We start from the raw sequence: 24,936 nt of genomic DNA on the forward strand, positions 1-24,936 counted from the left end.
TCTCAATGGACTTAGTTAACTTGCTGTTTGAAGTATAGAAACTATTACTTTTGAGAAGCACCACAGTGCTAGTGAGTTAATACTATCAGATCCCCAAATGGGCATATTTAAATGCCTACATTTGGATGCAGGCCCGGTAGCCTAGGCCTACTTCTATGTATAATCAGGTGCACGTCCTTACTCAACATTGACAGATGTGTGTGTGTGTGTGTGTGTATATATATATATATATTTTAAAAAAAGACGACAATTCCTAAATTGAACGAAATAAACCAAAACTTGTTCCTCACAAGTGTAGCCAAGGTTGTGCAGTCCGCAAACAACGTGTTCGCTCCGACAATAAGAACAGTAAAAGACTGTAATAATAATAAATCTATTGAATGAAATAACCATAACCTAGCAAACATTGTAGATTAGAAATTATGTGAATTAATAGTAAATGGTGATTCTACTGGTGTGCCATCCCCATAGCCTCCACAATGAATTAGTCCACTGAGACAGGAGTGAATCAGACAGGTGTCTTGTGTGCCATAAACAAAATATACACATATTTGTAACTGCTCGACAAAGAGAAATATTGGTCGACCAACAGCCTATCGACCAAACAATCGACCAGTCAACTAAATGGGGTCCGCCCTAGACCAGTAGCATGTGAAACCCGAGTGTGTGTGCAGGTGTATTTGCTCCTACCTTGCCCTTCTTCCTGGCAGACAGTTCCTCCTCATTGTCTCTCTACTCCATCAGTTTGAGAGCCTGCTCTTTGTTCACCTTCGGTCTCAGCAAAACTGAACATTCATACGACACAACACACAATATATTAGCTATATACACTTCTTAAATAACATTGTCTGTATCACCATGTCCTTCAATTAATCAATAAAACGTACACTACATGAAAATTAGTATGTGAACATCTCATTCCAAAATCATAGCCATTATTATGGAGTTGGTCCCCCCCTTCCCACACACAACACTCCATAATGAACACGATGGTCACTCTGACAGAGATCTAGATTTCCTCTGTGGAGATGAGAGAACCTTCCAGAAGGATATTCATCTCTGCAGCACTCCACCAATCAGGCCTTTACGGTAGAGTCACCAGACGGAAGCCACTCCTCAGAAAAAGGCACATGACAGCCTGCTTGGAGTCTCAGACCATGAGAAACAAGATTCTCTGGCCTGATGAAACCAAGATTGAACTCTTTGGCCTGAATGCCAAGCGTCACATCGAGAGGAAACCTGGCACCGTCCCTACATGAAGCATGGTGGTGGCAACATCATGCTGTAGGGATTTTTTCAGTGGCAGCGACTGGGAAACTAGTCAGGATAGAGGGAAAGAAACAGAGGTACAGAAGGTACAGAGAGACCCTTAATGAAAACCTGCAACAGAGTGCTCAGGACCTCAGACTGGGGTGAAGGTTCACCTTCCAACAGGACAACGACCCTAAGCACACAGCCAAGAAAACTCAGGAGTGGCTTCAGGACAAGTCTCTGAGCCTGGACTTGAGCCAGATCGAACATCTTTGGAGAGACCTGAAAATAGCTGTTCAGCGACGCTCGCCATCAAACCTGACAGTGCTTGAGAGGATCTGCAGAGGAGAATGGAAGAAAGGCCCCAAATATAGGTGTGCCAAGCTTGTAGCGTATGAATACTTTCCGAATGCACTGTAACAGCCTCCACTCTTCTGGAACATTGCTGCAGGTACATGGTTCCATTCAGCCACAAGAGCATTAGTGAGGTTGAGCAATTAGGCCTGGCTTGCAGTCGGCGTTCCAATTCATCCCAAAGGTGTTTGACGGGGTTGAGGTCAGGGATCTGTGCAGACGTTGCTTCCAGAGGCAGTTTGGAACTCTGTAGTGAGTGTTGCAACAGAGGACAGACAATTTAGACGCGCTTCAGCAGTTGTGTGGCCTACCACTTCGCGGCTGAGCCGTTGTTCCTAGACGTTTACACTTCAAAATAACAGCACTTACAGTTGACTGGGGTAGCTCTCGCAGGGCAGAAATTTGACGAACTGATTTGTTGGAAAGGGGCATCCTATGACGGTGCTACGTTGAAAGTCACTGAGCTCTTCAGTACGGTATTGCAAATGTTTTCCTATGGAGATTGCATTGCTGTGAGCTCAATTTTACACAACTATCAGCAATGGGTGTGGTTGAAATAGACAAATCCAAGGGGTGTCCATATACTTTTGGTGATGTCATGTATTTTAGAAAGCCCTTTTTACATCCTTGTCTGTCTGAATGTATTATATTTGTAACAGTCACAGAGTAGGATATCCCACCTTGATTTGTACTCTCTGTGTCCTGGACTCCTATCTTTTGGTGAATCTTGTCCTTGCGATACTCATCGTAGGATAATGGATTGGCCATGGTCTTCACCTGGACATGTCACACAAAACGTATTTAGACACACAACTCTAACATCGACAATCAACTAAGAATATGCAGTTATACACACACAAATAGGAAGACAAACAAACACACACCCCTACCTTATGGTACAGTCTGATGTCCATGAAGAAGCAGTGCATGTAGGCCCGCAGTAGATCCCACGAGGTGAGACAGACCTATAGTTGAACACAGGGCAGGTAACATTACAAATTGTATGTACATTAAACATACATATTTCCTGAACAGCTACATTATACATTTGTAAAATTATTGATGATTTATTCATTTTATATATAGCTCTGTATTCATTAAAATTCATTAAATTCATAAAAATATTTGTACTCTTTCAAATTGGCTGACATGCCAAGGACAGTAAGGCTTAGTAATTAACTGTGAAGCAGCCTGTTTGAATGTGCTGGAAGAAAATGACATGACTGTAGACAACTCAAGTTTTTTGCCTTGAGGCTGTGTGACATCAAGGCTGGGTTCTGCTCCTTTCTGCTAACATAGCTATTTGGTAAGAAACCTTTTGAGAGAGTTCAGATAAAGTTGCGTAACATCAGTCTCCAGACATCATTCCTTCAACACTGATTGAACTTGTTAGTGACTGGCATGAGGCTTTTTGGTCCCTGTAAGATCACATTAGTTCAGGAATGTGTGGTAGTTGCGGTACACAAGGACTGTGTGTGTTTGTGTGTGTGGTAACCAGATAGAGTAAGATTTCTGGGGAAAGAGGGTTTCTATCTGCCCTGCAGCAGGTCTGTTACATAACAAGAACACATTTCACAGCTGCAGTGAACTGAATTCCCCTCCCCCTCGTCCCTCTCCTCCACCCCTGTCTCTCCTTCCCTCCCCAATAACCGCCTTTCTCCTCCAAGTCATTTGATCTCTTTAGTGCTGACCCAAGCATTCCTCTGTTTTTTCAACCCCCTCTGTTCTTCGCCCCTTCATCTTTCCCTATCCCATCTCTTAATTTCTCATTTACATTACATTTACATTACATTTAAGTCATTTAGCAGACGCTCTTATCCAGAGCGACTTACAAATTGGTGCATTCACCTTATGACATCCAGTGGGACAGTCACTTAACAATAGTGCATCTAAAACTTAGGGGGGGTGGGGTTTCTCTCTCCATTCTGCCAGTGTTTCTCTTTTAGGCGGGACGGGTAAGCCTGGAGTGTATTCATTACGCCGATTCTGCTGCAAAACATTTCTTAAACGGAAGCAAATGGAAAAGTGGGGGTGACCTACCTTAATTTTAACAAAATAAACTTTTTTAGTTGCAAAAATGTGTACACCCCTGGCCTAGCAGTGTTGCCCCAACCTGCCTAAATACAAATGCAAAATGTCCTCCACTGAATGAAAAGTGTAGTGTACACAGCCCTGGAAGGTTCCTAGGCCCCAAACCTCTACGTAATAGGCACGTGTATTTCTGTAGATTTGAGAGGAACAAATAGATAATAGGTAATATGCCAATAGCTCTACCTCCACCTCCCTCTCACCCAGGTTCTCCAGGTCCTTGCGGGTGACAAACTTGTAATCATCGTAGATGGTACTCTCAGGGCTCTCCTTCAGCTCCTCTGTCAGGTTGACCAGAAAAGAGCACCAGCGAGGAGCAGGCCCCAGTGCCTACACAGGGACAACATGTAGGGGAGGAAGGAGAGACAAGAACAAGGGATGAAGTGAAGGAGGGACAAGGAATGAAGATTCATGGAACATTTGAAGAACTCTAATTCAATACATATCTACTGTTCTTGAGGGCTGGTAAGGGAGGTAGGTGTTGGCAACGTTCCTATGGCTAGGTGTAGTTTCTTGCACCTATCCAATCCTCTAAGGGCTCTGAGAATTAATCAACAAGAATTGCCTGCGTTACCAGATTGGAATCACCCCTTTACTTAAGATAATTGAATGCTACTGAGTTCAATCCGAACTGACTTCTGTTTGTCTATAAAATCAGAGCTCAAAGTCTACGGAATGTCCACTTTGCTGGATTGATTCCCTGAGCTGACAAGGTAAAAATCTGTCTTTCTGCCCCTGAGCAAGGCAGTTAACACACTGTTCCCCGGCGCTGAAGACGTGGATGCCGGTTATGGCAGACACATTTCAGTTGAATCCATTCAGTTGTACAACTGACTAGGTATCCCCCCTTTCCCTCAATGTAATCACTGACGAGCCAATGGCAAATGTTAACTTCCAAATGTTTCCCTACTGTTCTAAAAGGCAGCTAGAGAGGCATGCGTTGAAGGCTTTGCACACAACTCGAGTTAAACACCTAGGGAGAAATAACCTCTCAGGAACTGGAACCATAAACCAAACAAGTTGACAACTGTGTTGGTTACCATTGATGTTCATAGCACACAACTTTGTGTGATATTTGAGGTTACCCGAGTGAAAAATGTAGCTATTTATTCAGGGCAGTTTGAGCACTGCTGTGTGAATGTTTAATATCGGCCACTGAAGTATTCTAAAAACACCAATAGCAAAAAATATAACGCGTTTGCTGTTAACAGATAAACACAATATTTCTTAAGTTCAGTATTATCTTTCTTTACATTTACATTTAAGTCATTTAGCAGACGCTCTTATCCAGAGCGACTTACAAATTAGGACCAAACACACGCTAGTTAAGACCTTGTTGTTCTGTAGCTCAACACCACAGTGATCTAATCAGTGGTTGATGAATGGGACAGTACTTAGAAACGAATCATGTGACAGGGTCGACATCTTTCAAAGCAGACTACTTTACAGTACACACACACATCTTCCTAAACAGAGACTACTTTACAGTGTACACACACTTTTCCTAGAAGAACTGAAAAGCTGGTATAGGGGTAGGCACAAGACGACCTGTTGCTGAAGAACATTCACAACCCAACAAGGGCAGCTTTCTAGGTGAAACCAGGTGGGCAGCTTTCTAGGTGAAACCAGGTGGGCATCTTTCTAGGTGAAACCAGGTGGGCATCTTTCTAGGTGAAACCAGGTGGGCATCTTTCTAGGTGAAACCAGGTGGGCAGCTTTCTAGGTGAAACCAGGTGGGCAGCTTTCTAGGTGAAACCAGGTGGGCAGCTTTCTACGAATAGCGCCCTTGGTGTAGCTTTTTTGCGGACCATGAAAACCAGCCAAACCAAACTAAACAAATTAATGTCTCAAACACTAAAGCCCTCAAATAGAGATCGTCCTTTCGTGCCTTCTCTATACTGCCTTGGTCTGTTTGGTTTCAATTCCCACATTGGAGTAAATCTATCTCATGGGAAGATTTGACTTTCAAACCAAACATGCGGCACACTGAGATAGGCAAAACTAGCCTGAGGGAGTGTGAGGATTGTTGAACTCACAGCGATGGAGAACGTATTCATCTTGGGGTCTGCATTGGCAGTATAGAGCATACCTGTGATGTTAAAATAAGAAAAAAGCGTGAGATAAGCTAACTATATAGACAGATCATTTTAAGATACTGAAGTTAGCAAAGTAATAAACGAAGAAAGTGGAACTGTACAAATGCGTCTGCTGGTTTTGTTCGACTCCAGTTAAAAACCCTAACTGCATGTACACGCAGAAAGCAAAGCCCACATAAGCATAGGATGACAGTAGTACGTTTGCAGGCAGTAGACTTGACAGGGACAAGTTGTCAACAGCAAAAGAACCAAGAAGTCTTGCTGGGTTTTAAAATGTATGTTACCATTACTGACAAAAGCCTAGCTTGCTCATATCTTCACCAGACCACAAATCATTCATATAAATGGTTCTGGGGATTTGCTAAAGATGTGAAATTACAGGTGATTATATCCTGAATGTATAAAGCAGACAATGGGCCTTTTTGTACAGCTCCATTCTTAGCAAAGTAATAAACTAACTCTAGTATGTGAAAAAAAATGTAAGATATGCTTTAACAAATTCAAGAGCCCTGTGTGAGGGCCCCGCCAACCCAGAGGACTGACTGAACTCTCTCTCTGAGGCTGACATGAGTCATGTTTTAAAAAAGGGCCAACACTTGCAAGGCCAGACGGTATTCCAGGGTGTGTACTCAGGGCATGCGCAGACCATCTGGCAGGTGTCTTCAAGGACATTTTCAACCTCTCATTGTTCCCGCCTGTAATCCCAACATGTTTCAAGCAGACTCCCATCATTCCTGTCCACAAGAACTCTAAGACATCCTGCCACAATGACTACCGCTATGTAGCACTCACATCTGTAATCATTAAGTGCTTTGAAAGGCTGGCCATGGCACACATAAACTTCATCCTTCTCTCAACATCAGCAAGACCAAGGAGCTTATTGTGGACTTCATGAAACAAGGGCGGGTACAACACCCCCATCTACAAGGCCGCAGTGGAGCCAGTCAAGAGCTTCAAGATCTTCTGTATTCACATCGCTGACTTATCATGGTCCTCTCACACCAGCACAGTCCCTCAGGAGGCTGAAACGATGTGGCATAGCCCCTCAGATCCTGAGGAACTTTTACAGCTGCTGCACCGAGAGCATCCTGATTGGTCATATCACCGTCTGGTATGACTGCTGCACTGCCCTCAACCCGAAGGCCCTACAGAGGGTGGTGAGGACGACGCAGCGCATCACTGTGGGTGAGCTCCCAGCCATCCAGGACATATATGCCAGGCGGTGTCTGAGAAAGGGCTGAATATTGGCAAAGACTCCAGCCACCCGATACATGGACGATTCTCCATGCTCCAGTGCGGTAGACGGTACCGGTGAATCAAGGCTTAGACCAACAGACTACTAAACAACTTCTATCCCCTGGTCATAAAAATCACTAACAACTACTGCGCCGCCTCACACCAAAACTGCTGCTAAAACTATTATTGATTACTACCATTACACTGCTGTTTACTGATTGCCATTATTATCTATTTATCCTACTACTGGTTACTATTACTGAGTGTACAAGATATTAGGAACAGCTTTCTAATATTGAGTTTGCACCCCCCTTTTGCCATCAGAACAGCCTCAATTCTTTGGGGCATTGACTCTACAAGGTGACGAAAGCGTTCCACAGGGATGCTGGCCCATGTTGACTCCAAGCTTCCCACAATTGTGCCAAGTCGGCTGGATGTCCTTTGGGTTGTGGACCATTCTTGATACACACAGGAAAATGTTGAGCGTTAACTCAGCAGCGTTGGATTTCTTGACACACTCAAACCGGTGCGCCTGACACCTACTACCATAACCCATTCAAAGGCACTGAAATCTTTTGTCTTGCTCATTCACCCTCAATGGCACACATACACAATCCATGTCTCAATTGTCACAAGGCTTAAACATCATTCTTTAACCTGTCTCCTCCCCTTCATCTACACTGATTGAAGTGGATTTAACAAGTGACATCAAAAAGGATCATAGCTTTCACCTGGTCAGTCATTAAAAGAGCAGGCGTTCTTAATGTTTTGTACACTCAGTATCGGTCACACACTGAATAGTGAATCAAACAGATGTCTGTACATGTGCATAGCCCTAGGGGAGAGAGGGTTACTGGAAAGAAGAGGGAGGTAGGACAGTATAGTGAGAGGAGATGGCCTAGATGCCAATAGTCTAAAATGGCCTCCTTTCCTCTCCTTCATGGCCAGTTATGAGTGAGAGAACACATGTGAAGCTATAAGTGCCTCAAGTAGAGTAGTAGCTGGCAGAGCACTCCGGACACTTCAAGTTTACTTTTGGTATCCGCGCCAACCCCCAACAACACGTCTCACGTTTTGTGTGAATGGGGGACTAATTAGTGGAACATCCTCCATTCCTATTTGTTCCCTTTCCCAATGAATGAATAGTTCTAACATCCCATTGACACACTTCCACACCCCCCTACACACTCCTCCCCAAATGAATAACACTGGAACTTCAGAGATTGTTTAGAGCAAGGTGGGTTTAACAAAATAAATATTTGGTAATTTCACACTAACATCGCATGCCAGGAGCACCTGAATCGGAGACAATGCGTGCTCATCATGGGATGATTGGAAAAGAGGCACGGGCGTAAACAAAACTTAAATGGCACGCGTGTCTGCAAAAGAAATACCAAAGAGATGAGGTGTGCGTGTGATCTCTGTGATGAAGTCACGCATGGAGAGAATGTACATGCCAAAAAGAACTGAAGCAGGATTGATCAATTGAATTGGGGCTGAATAAAGGATCAAACTTTACCTGGATTCACCTAGTCAGTCTGTGTCATGGAAAGAGCAGATGTTCCTAATGTTTTGTACACACTAGTGGTAATATATACCATAAATATTTATATATTCATGCTACCAGTCACTTTCCAGCCCTATTTACATGTATATCACACCTACACTCTCACACACACCCACCACTTATGCTGCTGCCATACTGTTGACTATTTATCCTGCTTGCAGTCACTTTCTCCTAATACCCGCCTATATGTACATCTCTACCTCAAATGCTCCAGTATCCTTGCACATTTGTTATTGTCACTGACCCTGTATAGTTTCCCATCAAATGTTTTGTGTTTTCTTTATTATATATACACACACACATATTTTATTAGTTATACTATTTTGATATTGATTATTCACTGCTGGGTAGTGCATGCAAGTTAAGCCTTTCACTATACTTGTGACAATAAAACATGAACTTGAATGAGCATCTTAAACAGTTTAACTCAATTGCTCAGTAAAGATTGATGTAATTAGACATAATTGCTGGTAGAGAAGCTGTCAGTGGACAGTGTGGCAGTCTTACTTAAAAAAGCACAGTCCAAGCCCTTGTTACAGTAGCACAGGGGTAAGCAACTAAATACAGCCGTAGGACAATTATACGGAAAATAATTAGTACACTGCAAATTGACCATAATTAAGCCCAAAATAGGGATTGTTCTTTTCAAATACAATCATTTCAAAACTTGATCACATTGAGATACAATCACATGTATTTTTTGGACACACACACACACACACACACACACACACACACACAGAAACAGATTTCCAATTTATTTCCGAATTCATGGTGATTTTACAGTTTTTTGTGACATAAAACACAATCACTTGTGGGCCGTTTCTGTTGCCGACCCTGCAGGAGTGTTAAGGACTTGTTGAGGTCAATGGACACCATCTAGTGGTAGTTGAGCATACTGGTAAATGACTACCCAAGAAAATAACAAGAGTTTCTGTTGACCAACCCTCAGAGATAAACTTGGTACAGAAGCAATGTTTAGTGTATCTGGTGATCTCACCAGAATCAGGGTAGATGCACACATCATTGATGTTAGTCTGGGGCTCAATGGGGGAGAACACTTTCCCCTAGGGTGAAACAGACCAGAGGTATGGTTAGAATATCAATTATTCCACTGTGATAGTTGATGAAGTACAGACCACTAATTAACTGAGTGTCCAATGACAAACACATTTTACTATGAAAAATGCAAAGCTATTTCCCCAATATTACCACAACATTTATTGTAAATACTTAAAGCTGGAACATAAACACTTTTTGGGCAACCTTACCAAGTTCACATAGAAATGTGAGTTATAGATCCTTCTAAGAAGCAGTAGATCTGTTTTATGTGTGCCATTTTAAGTGTATTTTTGTGTCTTTTAGTTTCTGTTTTGTACACCAGTTTCAAACATCGGAAAATAAAATATTTTTGGTTATGGAAAATATATTTCACAGCAGTTTAGACTGTACAATGATTCTCTACAATATACATTTCTTGTTTTGTCACAAACTGAAATAAGGCAACCATTAGAATTTTAGCAACCAGGAAATGCCTGAGCGATTTCTGCATATTGCACCTTTAATTCAAAGTGAGTTTGGAATAGCACAGTTGGCAATATTTTCTAACCAGCATAAATCATCTTTGCTGTTTTTGGAACATCCAAACAATAAAAACACTTAGGTTATCAAATGTCCAATCTGTCAAAATGGTACCAAATGTCTAGTTTTAAAAAACAATCACATATTTTTTTCAACATTCACAAACATTTACCTGGTCTTTGTTCCAGAACTTGATGATCTTAAGAGTCTGTGATCAGAACCAGGTAAGGTGGTCCTGAAAGTTGACAGACTTGATAGGAAGGCCGTAGTAATGGTATTTTACCAGCAGGGGGTGACTGGCACGCAGGTCGTAGAGGAGGACCTACAGTACCAGGCAGACCGATCTTCAATAGGGAAACTTGTGGGGAGGACTACAGTTAGGCAATAAGTAAAATTCAACATCTATTCCAGAGTTTTCCTCAATATCCCAGCTATTACGACACCTTCAATGTAAAAGTTCATACCTGACCAGTGCTGGTTCCCACAGCCATGGTGAGAGCCGTTAAACTTGAGTGTATTGACCGAAGGCAAGCCCTCCACTCTAAAGAAACATATTCACATCATGGATTAGAACAATGGTGTTTTTCTAGATGCATCTAACTGTTCATGTTCTAGTGGTGTACTTACTTTGTTCCCTCTGTGACACTGCTCTGGGCACAGTCTAGCATCCCCACCCAACTTCGTACCCGACTTCGTACACGAGGGTCCCAGCATTCCACTTTCCCCTAACCACCGACAACACAAGGAACACACACAGGCACACACACTCAAAATGTTCAATCCATTCACTCTTTGGGGCACATAGGCTCCACCCACCTCCGCTGTTCCTGAGGCCAACACTTGATGGACAGGGTTGATGTCACACACATTGTGCTCCCTGTCAGTCATAGAAAGGGCAAAACGAGACATAATCACACTACATGCATACTGACGAGTCTTGTAATGACTGTGTTTACAGTATTGTATTTTAATGTACAGCTGAATTCACAAATAAACTATTGTACATGTGTAATTACACAGCATCTGTGTGAAGGGAGTTGAGGAGCCTGCCTTGCTCCAGATTGAGTCTGAATATCTCTGAGCTGAGAGAGACGAAAAAGGTCTGTCTTTCTGTAGTGTCAACAGTAACACAACTCCAACTTGTCAAGTTGAAGCCAAGTCTAATGACACATAGGATATCAAGACAGTGAATGATTCAGCTTCTTTAGGCTTTTAACACTTACCTTGCCCCAAACAAAGTACAGGTCGCAGAAGGGGTAGTGGTAAGCAAAGTCCCTACCGAACTTGGGAATACACGTCTGTAGTAGTGTCCATGCTGCGAGTGGAACTCCACGTGCATGTTACAGTGGAGAAACACCAGCTACACACACACAATATCAGGTCACATTTATTTATTGAAAAAATACAAGTTTAGGTAACCCCCGCTGCAGGAAACAACCAAGGAAATCTGTCTTACCTTCGAGTAGTCGCTGGACAGAATATCAAAGGCCACAACTGCGAAGGAAAAAAAAAACACTTTGAGAACTAGCTACAAGAAGAAAAAGAAAAAAAACATCTACCGGCAAAGACTTTGGCACAATGCAAAAGCTGTATTTATTGGTGTCCATCACAGCGTGGCAATTGTTGGGTGTGTGTTTACTGAGAATGTGTGCCTGACTGCACCCTAGTTAAATATTAAAACGTGAGACACCATCACTGAGATAGCTGGATCCTCTTCTTCTGGACCAGCCACTCTTCTTCTGGACCAGCCACTCTTCTTCTGGACCAGCCACTCTTCTTCTGGACCAGCCACTCTTCTTCTGGACCAGCCACTCTTCTTCTGGACCAGCCACTCTTCTTCTGGACCAGCCACTCTTCTTCTGGACCAGCCACTCTTCTTCTGGACCAGCCACTCTTCTTCTGGACCAGCCACTCACTTCACAACAAAAGGAGGGATGGATACTTGCAGGGATTCCCATAGCACATCGGAGTTCCAGAGGACCATAGAAGCAAAATAGTTTTAAAAAATGTAACTAGTGGGTCTATCACTTACCGTCTGAATCCAGACAGCGCTAAAACTTCTGGGTTTGTATGTGCCTGAAAGGATGTTAAAAGAAGTTGACAAATCCATACATAACAGTAATTACTCATAATACTGTCTACTCTAGTGATATATGCCAAATTTGATCTGAACGTGACAGCAAGCCAAATGGTCACCTGCTGCTAGAATGAACTGCCCATCCATTGACACTTTGATAGAGGTGCACACTGTGGGCATTTCAAAGTCCTGGATGAGCTCGATCTTGCGTTGGATGTCTGAGAAAAAGCAGTTAGGGAGGTGAGACGTAAAATAATAGTCTGGCCACTTTGCTAGCACACAAACACCTGTAAGCCATTAGTTAGTTAAGGAATACTCACCAACATCTTTATTTTGCAATGCCAATTTCTTCCCGATCTGAGAGGCACTGGGAAACAAATATTGAGACGTGTGCTATCACATACTGTGGTTATTAGAAGCTACTGCATACTTTGTGACCTCAAACACAATTTTACAGCAATATATAAACCTCTATGCTTGATGACATGGATGCAGCGTTAACCAGCTGCCTGACTGGCTAGTTGCTTAGCATGCCTTTGCTTGAAGAGCGCAATAACTAATGAAAAAAGGACTTAGCTACGCAATTTAATTGGTTATCAATTGGTGATCAAATAATATTAGCAGTAGCTATCTGGTTTGCTTTTTTTATTGTAAGTTAGCTAGCTAAACTAACACGAAAACTAGCAAGCTCACATTAGCTATTCATGCAACCGTGTCTTACCTCTGGAAGAGACTTTCCGTGGCTTAAGTTATACATCTTCACACTGGATATCTGCATTGTCGAGGCTGTGAAAGACACTTTCCACTCATTACAATGTACAATATTTGTAAATTCTGAATATTAGTAAATATTCATGCCCCACGTTGCTACAAACAACAGGACGCGTTGGTCTACTTTTAGGTCTGTGTGGAAACGTGGACGCCACGACACAAAACAACAGATGGTGTTCCCATTGATTTCTGTAAAGAAAGTCTGTAGGTTTTGTTTTTGGATGTTATATAAAATTAAGAACATTGATAGAGCAAACGAACACACTTAAGCATGGTAATACAATCCTCCTGATAATCATTTTACATTCTAGTCATTTAGCAGACAAACTTACAGGAACAATTAGGGTTAACTTCCTTGCTCAAGGGCACAACAACATCTAGTCGGCTCGGGGGTTCGAACCAGCGAAATAATTCAACTGTACTGTACTGTAATGGTCTCTCACACGTTCACTTACAAGCAGCCTGGTCTCATAGACTAAACGTAACATAGTAAATGTACATCCTGGACACTTAAATTAGTATGAAATGTTATGTTTGGTATGGTTACATAAGAGAGATGGTTACTTACCAACAATACAGTGTTAAGAAAAATATTTACTAAATAAGCTAAAGTTTAAAAAATAAAAGCGCAACAGTAAAATAACAATAATGAGGCTATTGTGGGTACCGGAACTGAGTCGTCGAGGTAGTTTGTGGGGGTAGTCGAGGTAGTTTGTACATGTAGGTAGGGGTAAAGTGACAATGCATAGATAGTAAACAGCGAGAAGCAGCAGTGTAAAAACAAAGGGGGTTGGGTTAATGCCAATAGTCTGGGTGGCCATTTGATTAATTGTTAAGCAGTCTTATGGCTTGGGGTAGAAGCTGTTAAAAATCTCTTAAGGATCCGCCCCTTTTTTTAAATTTAGCCTAAAATGACATACCCAAATCTAGCTGCCTGTAACCCAGGCCCTGAAGCAAGGATATGCATATTCTTAATAATAATATAAATAAATAATACAAAGAAAAAACAACTGTTCTTTTGTAATTTGTTTGTACCATCTTTGAAATGTAACAGAAAGGCCATAATGCATTATTAGGTTTTGGCCACTAGATGGCAGCAGTGTATGTGCAAAGTTTTAGACTGATCCAATGAACCATTCCATTTCTGTTCAAAATTTTATATCAAGACTGCCCAAATGTGCCTGATTTGTTTATTAATAACTTTTCATGTTCAAAATTGTGCACTCTCCTCAAACAACAGCATGGTATTAATTCACTGTAATAGCTACTGTAAGTTTGACAGTGCAGTTAGATTAACAAGAGTTTAAGCGTTCTGCCAATATCAGATATGTCTATGTCCTGGGAAATGTTCTTGTTACTTACAACCTCATGCTACTTGCATTAGCCCACGTTAGCTCAACCGTCCCGTTGAAGGGACACCGATCCCGAAGAAGTTGGAGTCTTTTGGATCTAGACTTGGTGCTCCGGTACCGCTTGCTGTGCGGTAGCAGCGAGAACAGCAATTTTTGGGTCCTTCCTGTGACACTGCCTAGTATATAGGTCCTGGATGGCAGGAAGCTTGGCCCCAGTGATGTACTGGGCTGTACGCTCTACCCTCTGTAGTTCCTTACGGTCAGATGCCGAGCAGTTGCCATACCAGGCGGCGAGGCAACCAGTCAGGATGCTCTCGATGGTGCATCTGTAGAACTTATTGAGGATCTGGGGACCAATGCCAAATCTTTTCAGTCTCCTGAGGGGGAAAAGGCATTGTCGTGCCTTCTTCACGACTTTCTTGGTCTGTTTGGACCATGATAGTTTGTTGGTGATGTGGACATCAATGAACTTGAAAATCTCGACCCGCTCCACTACAGCCCTGTCGATGTGAATGGGGGCGTGTTCGGCCCTCCTTTTCCTGTAGTCCACAATCATCTCCACGATCATGACCATGTACAACCTTGTGTTACAGTACAGTATGTTGTTTAGGTGAATGTGTTAAGGGTCTAGCCTCATTGTCTACAGCTGGACAGCCATTCTCACCGATGTACCATAGCAGGAAAGTCCTCATTGAAAGTCCACTACACAACACAAGGTTAGGTAATACCATGAGGGTCTAGCCTCCAAAGAATATTACAAACTAAAACAGCAAGGTTTTGCTGTTTTCTTTCTTCACAATTTACAAATCACAATAAAGACTACCATAATGACAGTCACTTTATCTAAGTGTGTAACTCACAACATGATATATAAACAGTCATCAACCAGAGGAAGATAACATACAATTGAAGTCGGAAGTTTACATACAACTTATCCAAATACATTTAAACTCAGTTTTTCACAATACCTGACATTTAACCCTAGTAAAAATCCCTGTTTTTTACTGATGTCCCCTTGTACCAGCTGTCTCTACTCTCCAGTACGCAGGTCCCCAGTGGGTGTGAAGCTTTCAATAAACGTGAGGTGGATGTATTGTGTTGATGACTGTGTTGTCAGTGTCTGTAGTGCAAAGGTAATTGTGGAGAGCCACATAGGCCTTCACAATGGTCTCAGCTTTCTCTGGGGCAACCTCAAGGGCTCATCCCAGGATCCTCCATCTTGCAGAAAGGATCCCAAAGCAGTTCTCTGAAATTCTTCTGACTATTGAGTGGTGGTAGTTGTAGATCTTGTTGGAGTCATCAAAGCCAGAAGAACCTTTTGAGTAAAATAAGCGTTTCCAGGCTCCTGAATTGCTCAGCGGTCTAAGGCGCTGCATCTCAGTGCTAGAGGCGTCACTACAGACCCTGGTTTGATCCCGGGCTGTATCACAAGTGGCCGTGATCGGGAGTCCCATAGGGCGGCACACAATTGATCCAGCGACGTCCAGGTTAGGGGAGGATTTGGCCGGGGTAGGCCGTCATTGTAAAATAAGAATTTGTTCTTAACTGACTTGCCTAGTTAAATAAAGGTTAAAAAAAAAACAGGAACATGAAGGCAAACAACTGTAGCTCCGGGTTTCCCAAACTCGGACCCCAAGGGGTGCACATTTAGTTTTTCCCCTAGCACTACAAAGCTGATTCAAATAAACAACTAATCATCAAGCTTTGATCATTTGAATCAGCTGTGAAGTGTTAGGGCAACAACCAAAATGTGTACCCCTTAGGGTCCTGAGGACCAAGTTTGGGAAACGCTGGTGTAGCCTATGTTTTGGACATACAGTAGGCCCTTATTCTCTTACTGGGATGTCTTTTATGTGAAGCATATAATTACAGCGTCTATATTGGTATAATTTTCACATCATATGTATAATCAAATGTATTTAGTATATCTTACATGGATATGGTCTCATCAGGTTTACCATCAGCGGGAATTGTTGGGTCCCCCGACAAGCACTCTGGCCTTGGTAGCAGCAGCTGGCCTGCAATGAGTTGGGAGCCGAAGTTGCTCCTGACTACGATCCCACTTCGATCATTATGTAACGCAACGAAAAGAGTCAGCTACCCCCCAAAACCAAGTCCACCTATGAACATGCACACACATAGATCTACTCACGTAAACCGTGTAGCCGCCTTAATCCCTATCCCTAAGTTCTAGCACAGCTAATGTTAGCCAGCTAGCTAACTTTAGCCACCTAGCCACCTTTTGCATATTTGTAACATATAATATTAATTTTAATTTGTAACATACTGTATATAGGCGTAAGGCCGAGACAATAAAAAGACAGAGTGGCAGAATAAATTAAACCACACATTTGTTTCATTATAAAACCGGGAGATCAACATCTGTCTGGTGAAGTCCACAAAACATATTGCACGTAACAAACAGTTACACGACCTAAAGCATGTTCAAGCTAGGTAAGTCCAAATCCCTATCTCCATCGATGGCTAATTTAGGAAAGCGATCATTTTAGCTATCTAGCTAGCCACTGGAGGATAACAACACAACAAGATGCAACAATTAAATTTTTTTTTTCTGTTAATAATGACGTTTGGCTTGTGATGTGGTTAGTCTGAAACCAAATCCAAACTGGCTTCCCATGTATTTTGTTGGTCATTTTTGGGGGAAAGTCTGGATTCCCTCGTCAGCCATAAATACACGCCACTGCATACAGAATAATATGAAATGCTCTGAGACCAATTTGTTAAAATAAGTCAGTGCATAGATATGGGAAACTTGAGAGGATGCCTCTGAATAAGCAATGAGTCACTGGCTGTATGTAAATGTTGGCGCATTTACCTGTTCGTTCTCAATGATGTAACAATGCTAATTTTAGCAGAAGGCTGTCCTGTCTTCGCCCAGAAGTTCGGCGCGGGAAGCTGTGAAATTCTCTCTTCCCAAGCCACCAATGTCTGATCACTGTGAGCGTACAGTAGCTCGGAATAGGGGATGGGCAGTAGTAGCCTTAGATGTCAAATGTGTTGATTTTCTGATGTAGACCACTTATTGACATCTCAATTATTCGTTTTTGTCAAACTATTAAAGTGCTCTTCATTACGGCAATGGACCCAATGATAACAATATAGGGAAGAAATCTGATTTTTCTTTTCATGTCAAATCCACTTGAGCTAGCCTGTTAGATTAAGGTGTATGGTTCCTCATTATTTTATTAATGGCCATGATGACAAAACCATGTCCAGTAGCTACATGATCTAAATTACTTAATAAATTGCTGTATTCTATGCTGTGTTATAAAGCTGCATTGTCCTAAATAGCCCATTTTATATGGAATGGGGTCCACATAATAAGTTACTATTTCATTTTCTATGTTTTTGGAGATTAGGGGACGCCACATGGAAGGCAGAGAGAGGTGGCACCAGGGTGCACAAGTCATGACAGACTTCTGGTTGATATCTGTTCCTCTGGACAGGACCAGCTCACAGTCTCTGGAGAAACTCAAGCACTCTGTAGCCAAAACCAAACTTGCCACCAGCTTCAAGTTCTCCATCCCAGAATTGAAGGTTAGGATTTGTGTCTCATAGCTACCAAGAGGCTCAAATAGACAAACAAAGTCACTTGGCTTGGAGTGTACCTCCTTCATTGACCTCCCAAGCATGACATAACATTAGCATTTTCTATGTACAGTAGCAACTCACATCTGACAACACAGCAGCTCTATGGTAATGAATGACAACACTGCGATCCACTAGAAATTAAAGTTTAACGAGACCACAGTTGGACAAGTATTTCCACCTCACAGTCAATATTCCACGCAATACATCCGCGATGGCTGATGGTGTTCAGGTCAGCAGTGGTCAGACTCAAGAGTATTATATATTTACAGGACAAAGGTGTTCAGTTGCCTTCTCTGGTGAAGTGGTTGGCTCAGATTTCACTCTTCAAGTGGTGGTTTAGAGTCTTTCAGAAGGTTTTCCATGAGACCCATTTCACTCAACTTGATCGATAAGGTCTACTAGCTTGTCCTACGTTTCAATTGTGGGAAAAAGCTAACTGAAACCTGCTCCTTGTTTTGAGGCTAAGTGGAATGATACAATGTAATCACCTGTTATATGTTTACACTTCAAGTGTTACGATTGTAACGTTTCCACTTCTAATCTCCCAGGTTGGTACATTAGACATCCTCCTGGGTGTGTCAGATAACCCCTCTAGACTGGACACTCACTCAAACTGAGAGGTAAAAGCCATTTTAGTGTCATGTTGGCGTATTTTGTGCTTGTGTGTTTCCTCACTATGTTATAGGCTAGTAGTAATTTACTCTACTAACTCAATACCTCTTTAACTTCTTCTTTCATGATTCATTTATGCTAGGAGGATGCTGACATTTTGTTTCCTGCTTTTCCATTGGCTTGAATGAGATTTTGGCCACCAGATGGCAGCAATGGTGTGTGCAACGTTTCCAACTAATCCAGTGAAGAATTACATTACTACACAATATGTTGTATCAAGTCTGCCAGGAGTTTGTCCAAATGTGTCGAATTGGTCAATTGATACATTTTCACCTTCCAACAGGACAATGACCGTAAGCACACAGCCAAGACAATGCATGAGTGGCTTTGGGACAAATCTCTGAATGTCATTGAGTGGCCCAGCCAGAGCCCGGACTTGAACCCGATCGAACATCTCTGGAGAGACCTGAAAATAGCTGTGCAGCGACACTCCCCAACCAACCTGACAGAGATTGACATTATCTGCAGAGAAGAATAGGAGAAACTCCCCAAATACAGGTGTGCCAAGCTTGTAGCATTATAACAAAGAAGACTCGAGTCTGTAATTGCTTGTAAAGGTGCTTCAACAGAGTACTGAGCAAAGCGTCTGAACACTTATATAAATGTGATATTTCATAATTAGATTTTTATTTTTTAATTAGCAGAAATGTCTTAAAACCTGTTTTTGCTCTATTATGGAGTATTGTGTGTAGATTGATGAGGGAAAAAACTATTTAATCCATTTTAGAATAAGGCTGTAACATAACAAAATGTGGAAAAAGTCAAGGGTTTCTGACTTAAGAAAGTTTTGACAGCTGACATTCTACAGCTAAGAGGCTAGCAATAGTATGCTCACTGTTCTCCCCTCATCTCCCCACCACATCTACCCTCATCAGAGGGGAGATCTTTTTGTCGGTATCTCTGTGCATTGAAATTGCCATCGATAAAATGCAATTGTGTTTGTTGTCTGTAGGTTAAGCCTGCCCATAACATAACCCCACCAACACCATGGGGCACTCTGTTTACAGCATTGACATCAATAAACCGCTCGCCCACACAACGCCATGCACGCTGTCTGCCATCTGCCCGGTACAGTTGAAACCGGGATTCATCTGTGAAGAGCACATTTCTCCAGCGTGCCAGTGGCATTCGAAGAGGAGCATTTGCCCACTGAAGTCAGTTACGACACCAAACTGCAGTCAGGTCAAAACCCAGGTGAGGTTGACGAGCATGCAGATGAGCTTCCATGATACGGTTTTTGACAGTTTGTGCAGAAATTATTCAGTTGTGCAAACCCACAGTTTCATCAGCTGTCTGGTTGGCTGGTCTCAGATGATCCCGCAGGTGAAGAAGCCAGATGTAGAGGTCCTGGGCTGGCGTGATTACATGCGGTCTGCAGGTTGTGAGGCCGGATGGATGTACAGTACTGCCAAATTCTCTAAAATAACGTTGGAGGCGGCTTTTGGTAGAGAACTTAACATTAAAATCTCTGGCAACAGCTCTAGTGGACATTCCTAATGTCAGCATGCCAATTGCACACTCCCTCAAAACTTGGCATTGTGTTGTGTGACAAAACTGCACATTTTGGAGTGGCCTTTTATTGTCCCCAGCACAAGGTATAATTAATGATCATGCTCTTTAATCAGCTCGTGATATTCCACACCTGTCAGGTGGATGGATTATCTTGTCGAAGGAGATGGGATGTAAACAAATTTGTGCACATTTTTTTGTTGTTGGTGCGTATGGAACATTTCTGGGATTTTTTATTCCAGCTCATGAAACATGAGCCCAACATTTTACATGTTGCGTTTATATTTTTGTCAAGTGTTAGTAGATTGTCCCTGCTATCACTGCGGAACACTGTTGAGATATTATGCTCTCTGTCTCCCTCTGTCTGCCAGGTGGCCCTTGAAATGACAGGATTGAGCGTTGTGTTTCCGCAGGGCTACTACTCCTACATCTGTGTCCAGATCAGTGTCATGCCTCTGGATCCTAGCTAGTAAGTAGCCAATGAGGAGTGGGCCCCAATCCCAAATTAACCTAGTTCCCTGTTAACTTCAAAAGCCTAAATAAGTATTAACAATATGGTGGGCCTCTACCTTGCCACCAGAGGGTTAAGATTGAGAGATTATCATATTGTTAATACATATATAGTCTTTTCAGTTGGATGAGGGAAGTCAAAAAGGCTCTAGGGTTAGGAAGGAGGGATTGGTTTGGGATTGGGATTGGGTTGTCAATGCATCCTGAACTCCCCATGGACGAGAATAAACCCTGTAAAAATACCAAAACCCTTTAAATAAGTGGTTGATCTTAGCAAATATATTTTTTAAAGATTTAGATATTATTAATATCAAGATAGCCAAATTTCAGACACTTTTTCAGCTTTGATGATCTTCAATGACTACAAGCAAGCAACCTTTTTCAGATGTTGAGAATCCATTTCTAGATATGATCTACAGTCCAAAGAAAATATATGTACTGCTGATCCTTGATTTGGCCCCACTTGGCCTACATGGTATTATGTGACCATATGAATGTATACTAAATCTATTGCAGGTCGGGACCAATGATATGCAACAGAAAATACATCCATGTTGTGCCTACAGAATTCACCCTCAAAGTGTGGACTAAACTACCAAGTCAACAGCAACAGTTCTATTTCTTGTGCCCAAACCTGAAATCCACCCAGTTCTGGACTCGATCTGAGAGGATTTGTATGAAGCTAAATCCTCATGACACCAACTAGGGATGTGATTCTGAGGTATTGCTGATACATGACTGTGGATCTGTGATGTTGTAATACTGATCTTTTTGCCTCACAAAAACCATAACAGAAATGTCACATGTTTTTACACTTTGTGACTGCAATAGAAGTTTTTGTATGGTAAATGTGATGTTGTCACGCCCTGACCATAGAGAGCCTTTTAATGTCTCTATTTGGTTTGGTCAGGGTGTGATTTGGGGTTGGCATTCTATGTTTCGTTTTCTATGATTTGGTGTTTCTATGTTTTGGCCGGGTATGGTTTTCAATCAGGGACAGCTGTCTATCATTGTCTCTGATTGGGAACCATACTTATGTAACGGATGTGAAACGGCTAGCTTAGTTAGAAGTGCTCGCTAAATAGCGTTTCAATCGGTGACGTCACTTGCTCTGAGACCTTGAAGTAGTAGTTCCCCTTGCTCTGCAAGGGCCGTGGCTTTTGTGGAGCGATGGGTAACGATGCTTCATGATTGACTGTTGTTGATGTGTGCAGAGGGTCCCTGGTTTGCGCCCGGGTATGGTTGAGGGGACGGTCTAAAGTTATACTGTTACACTTAGGTAGCCCTTTTTCCCTTCTTTCTTTGTGGGAAGTAGACTTTGTTTAGGGCACATAGCCTTTAGCTTCATGGTTTGTTTTGTAGTGTTTACTGTTTTGTTCAGCGTCTTTTTATTCTAAATAAAGGAATATGTATGCTCACCACCCTGCACCTTGGTCCTCCTTATTCAACAGCCGTGACAGATGTCCTTGTGTTATCTATAATTGTTCATGCTGAACATGTACAGGTAACTGACAAAATAATGGAAACACGAGTAGGCCTAAATGAGGGACACAAATTATATTGAAAGCAGGTGCCTCCACACAGCTATGGTTCCAGTTGATTAAGCAGCTAAAATCCCATCATGCTTAGGGTTATGAATAAAAATTCTGGGCAGGCCATTTTTTGCCATTATTTTGGCTACCATGGCTATGTGCCCCCATAGCATGACAATGCCCCCATCCACAGGGCACAAATGGTAACTGAATGGTTTGATGAGCATGATGCCATGGCCGTCTCAGTCACCAGATCTCGACTCAATTTAACACTTATGGGAGATTCTGGAGCAGCGCCATCACCAACACACCATCAACCAAACATCATTTGTGGAAGAATTGTGCCACATCCCTCCAATAGAGTTTCAGACACTTGTAGAATCTATGCCAAGGAGCGTTGAATCTGTTGTGGCTCGCGGTGGCCCGATGTCCTATTAAGACACTTTATGTTGGTATATAGGAAAATGCCCTTTGTCAGTTGTGGAAAGATGAGATCGGTTTAGCACCTGAGCACGAGATATGACCGTACATTTAATCTGAGCCACTGGACTGGAATCTTACAGTATGTCAGAGCGTCTCAAATTGTGCAATTGTATCTGTTAGCAGAGAGCGTCCTAAATCAGTTTTCTGGAGACGTGTGTAATTGCGACGCTGTCCCGTTATCAAAGGTTATCAAAACGGCAACAGCAGATATTGATGTAATTTAGTGGTTATGCTTTGACATTACCTCTGACAATAACGTATTCATTTCGCAGACTACGTTTTTTTATTTTCTTATGTGTTGTCAAGGCAGATGTGTATCGTAGTGTGCCATGCGCTCACCAACAAGTTCTGCATCAATTCCCACTCACACAGTGACGATTCTAGCATGTAAATCTTGGTGGGGCAAAAAATACTAATAATAATATGCATGCCAGCAAAGCCACTACACAATACTGAACAATACATGAATTGTACCATAACGTTGACAAACGGTGCCCACAAACTGTTAGGGACTACATAAATCTGTCCCAACAGCAGTCCCAACACATTACCACTGCTACACCTGGCTATCAGCGGAGCCTCTTGCAGCAAAACAGTTCATTCAGCCTCATTTTCTGTCTTTTAAAAAAGCATAGCTGGTATGTGTAACGAATGTCGTCGAGAGAGGAAGAAGAGGACCAAGGTGCAGCGTGGTAAGTATTCATCATGCGTTTAATAAATACGAACACTTGTACAAAATGTCACGGTCTTCCTCCTCTTCATCTGAAGAGGAGAAGCGAGAAGGATCGGAGGACCAAAATGCGGAGTGGTATGTGTTCATGATGAATATTTAATTAAAGAAAGTACTGAACACTAAATACAAAAACAATAAACCAATAACGACCGTGAAGCTATAAATGAGACCTGTGCTGACACAAGCAACTAACATAGACAATCACCCACAAACAGTGCAACCCAGGCTACCTAAGTATGATTCTCAATCAGAGACAACTAATGACACCTGCCTCTGATTGAGAACCATAATAGGCCGAAACATACAAATCCCCAAATCATAGAAAAACAAACATAGACTGCCCACCCCAACTCACGCCTTGACCATACTAAATAAATACAAAACAAAGTAAATAAAGGCCAGAACGTGACACAAAAACAACAAATGAACAGTTCTGCAAGGTGCAATACACAAAACAGAAAACAACTACCCACAAACCATAGTGGGAAAACAGGCTGCCTAAGTATGGTTCTCAATCAGAGACAACGATTGACAGCTGCCTCTGATTGGGAACCATACCAGGCCAAACACCTAGAAATATAACACACAGAATCAAAACATAGAATGCCCCCCCCAACTCACGCCCTGACCAAACTAAAATAGAGACATAAAAAAGGAACTAAGGTCAGGACGTGACAGTACGGCTGACTTGGTTAAATAAATGTGGTTTCTACTGACAATTGAGATGTGGTGGTTCATTTCTTTACCATCAAATGCAGAGAGACAAACTTATCACACAAGTCAGAGTTATACTTAAACTACATTGTTATTCACTTATTAATAAGGGTGCAGGTCAATACAACACACACATATAAAGTGAATCGATTGAGTGCTCTACAATAATGAAGGCTGGTCGAAGAATCACTCTCAGATGATTCGTTGAGAACCCCGAAACCAAAGTATTGTAATGAAACTGGCAAGGAGCAGGTCTCGAACCCTCAACCTTCTAGCCCGAAGTCCAGCGCGCTATCGACTGTGCCGCAAAATCATGCTCATGCAGCAGAGTAGATATCCACGCTTATAAACCCAGGGTCGTTACACTACTCCCTCCTTTCAAAGAGTGAGTCCTCGCGCTAGCTTGCAACTCAACGTCTTATAGGTTTCCAGTTGTTTTGAAGGCAGCAGAAGTCATGCTGGGTTGACAGCATGGCTAAATATAGAATGTTTATCATTTTAAGCTTGAAAAATAGACCTTTAACCCCAGACTTTGACCACACACCACTCCAATGAATAGCAGGCTAGTGGTTGCTTTACAATTCTTGCAGTTAGCTACTTATTCCTTCAAACCACTCAATGTTGAATTTGCGATTTCAACTTGTGTTATGTTTATGTCCAATGCACCGATATGTTTTATCTCTAATTTCTCTTCATAATTTCTCTTCATATAACAACGTTTGAAAAGGATTTGTAAGTAGATTTTCGACTTGATTCGTGATGACTGGACTACTAGCTTGCTAGCTAAGATTTTGAAAG

At 42.1% G+C, this 24,936-nt stretch overlaps 1 pseudogene; it reads right to left on the reverse strand.

Moving 5' to 3' along the window:
• Nucleotides 1-1,547: 1,547 nt before the first annotated feature.
• Nucleotides 1,548-13,324, reverse strand: LOC124046939 (annotated as a pseudogene).
• Nucleotides 13,325-24,936: the final 11,612 nt, after the last annotated feature.

Source organism: Oncorhynchus gorbuscha, linkage group LG10, assembly GCF_021184085.1.
Source record: "Oncorhynchus gorbuscha isolate QuinsamMale2020 ecotype Even-year linkage group LG10, OgorEven_v1.0, whole genome shotgun sequence".
NCBI classification, from domain to species: domain Eukaryota; kingdom Metazoa; phylum Chordata; class Actinopteri; order Salmoniformes; family Salmonidae; genus Oncorhynchus; species Oncorhynchus gorbuscha.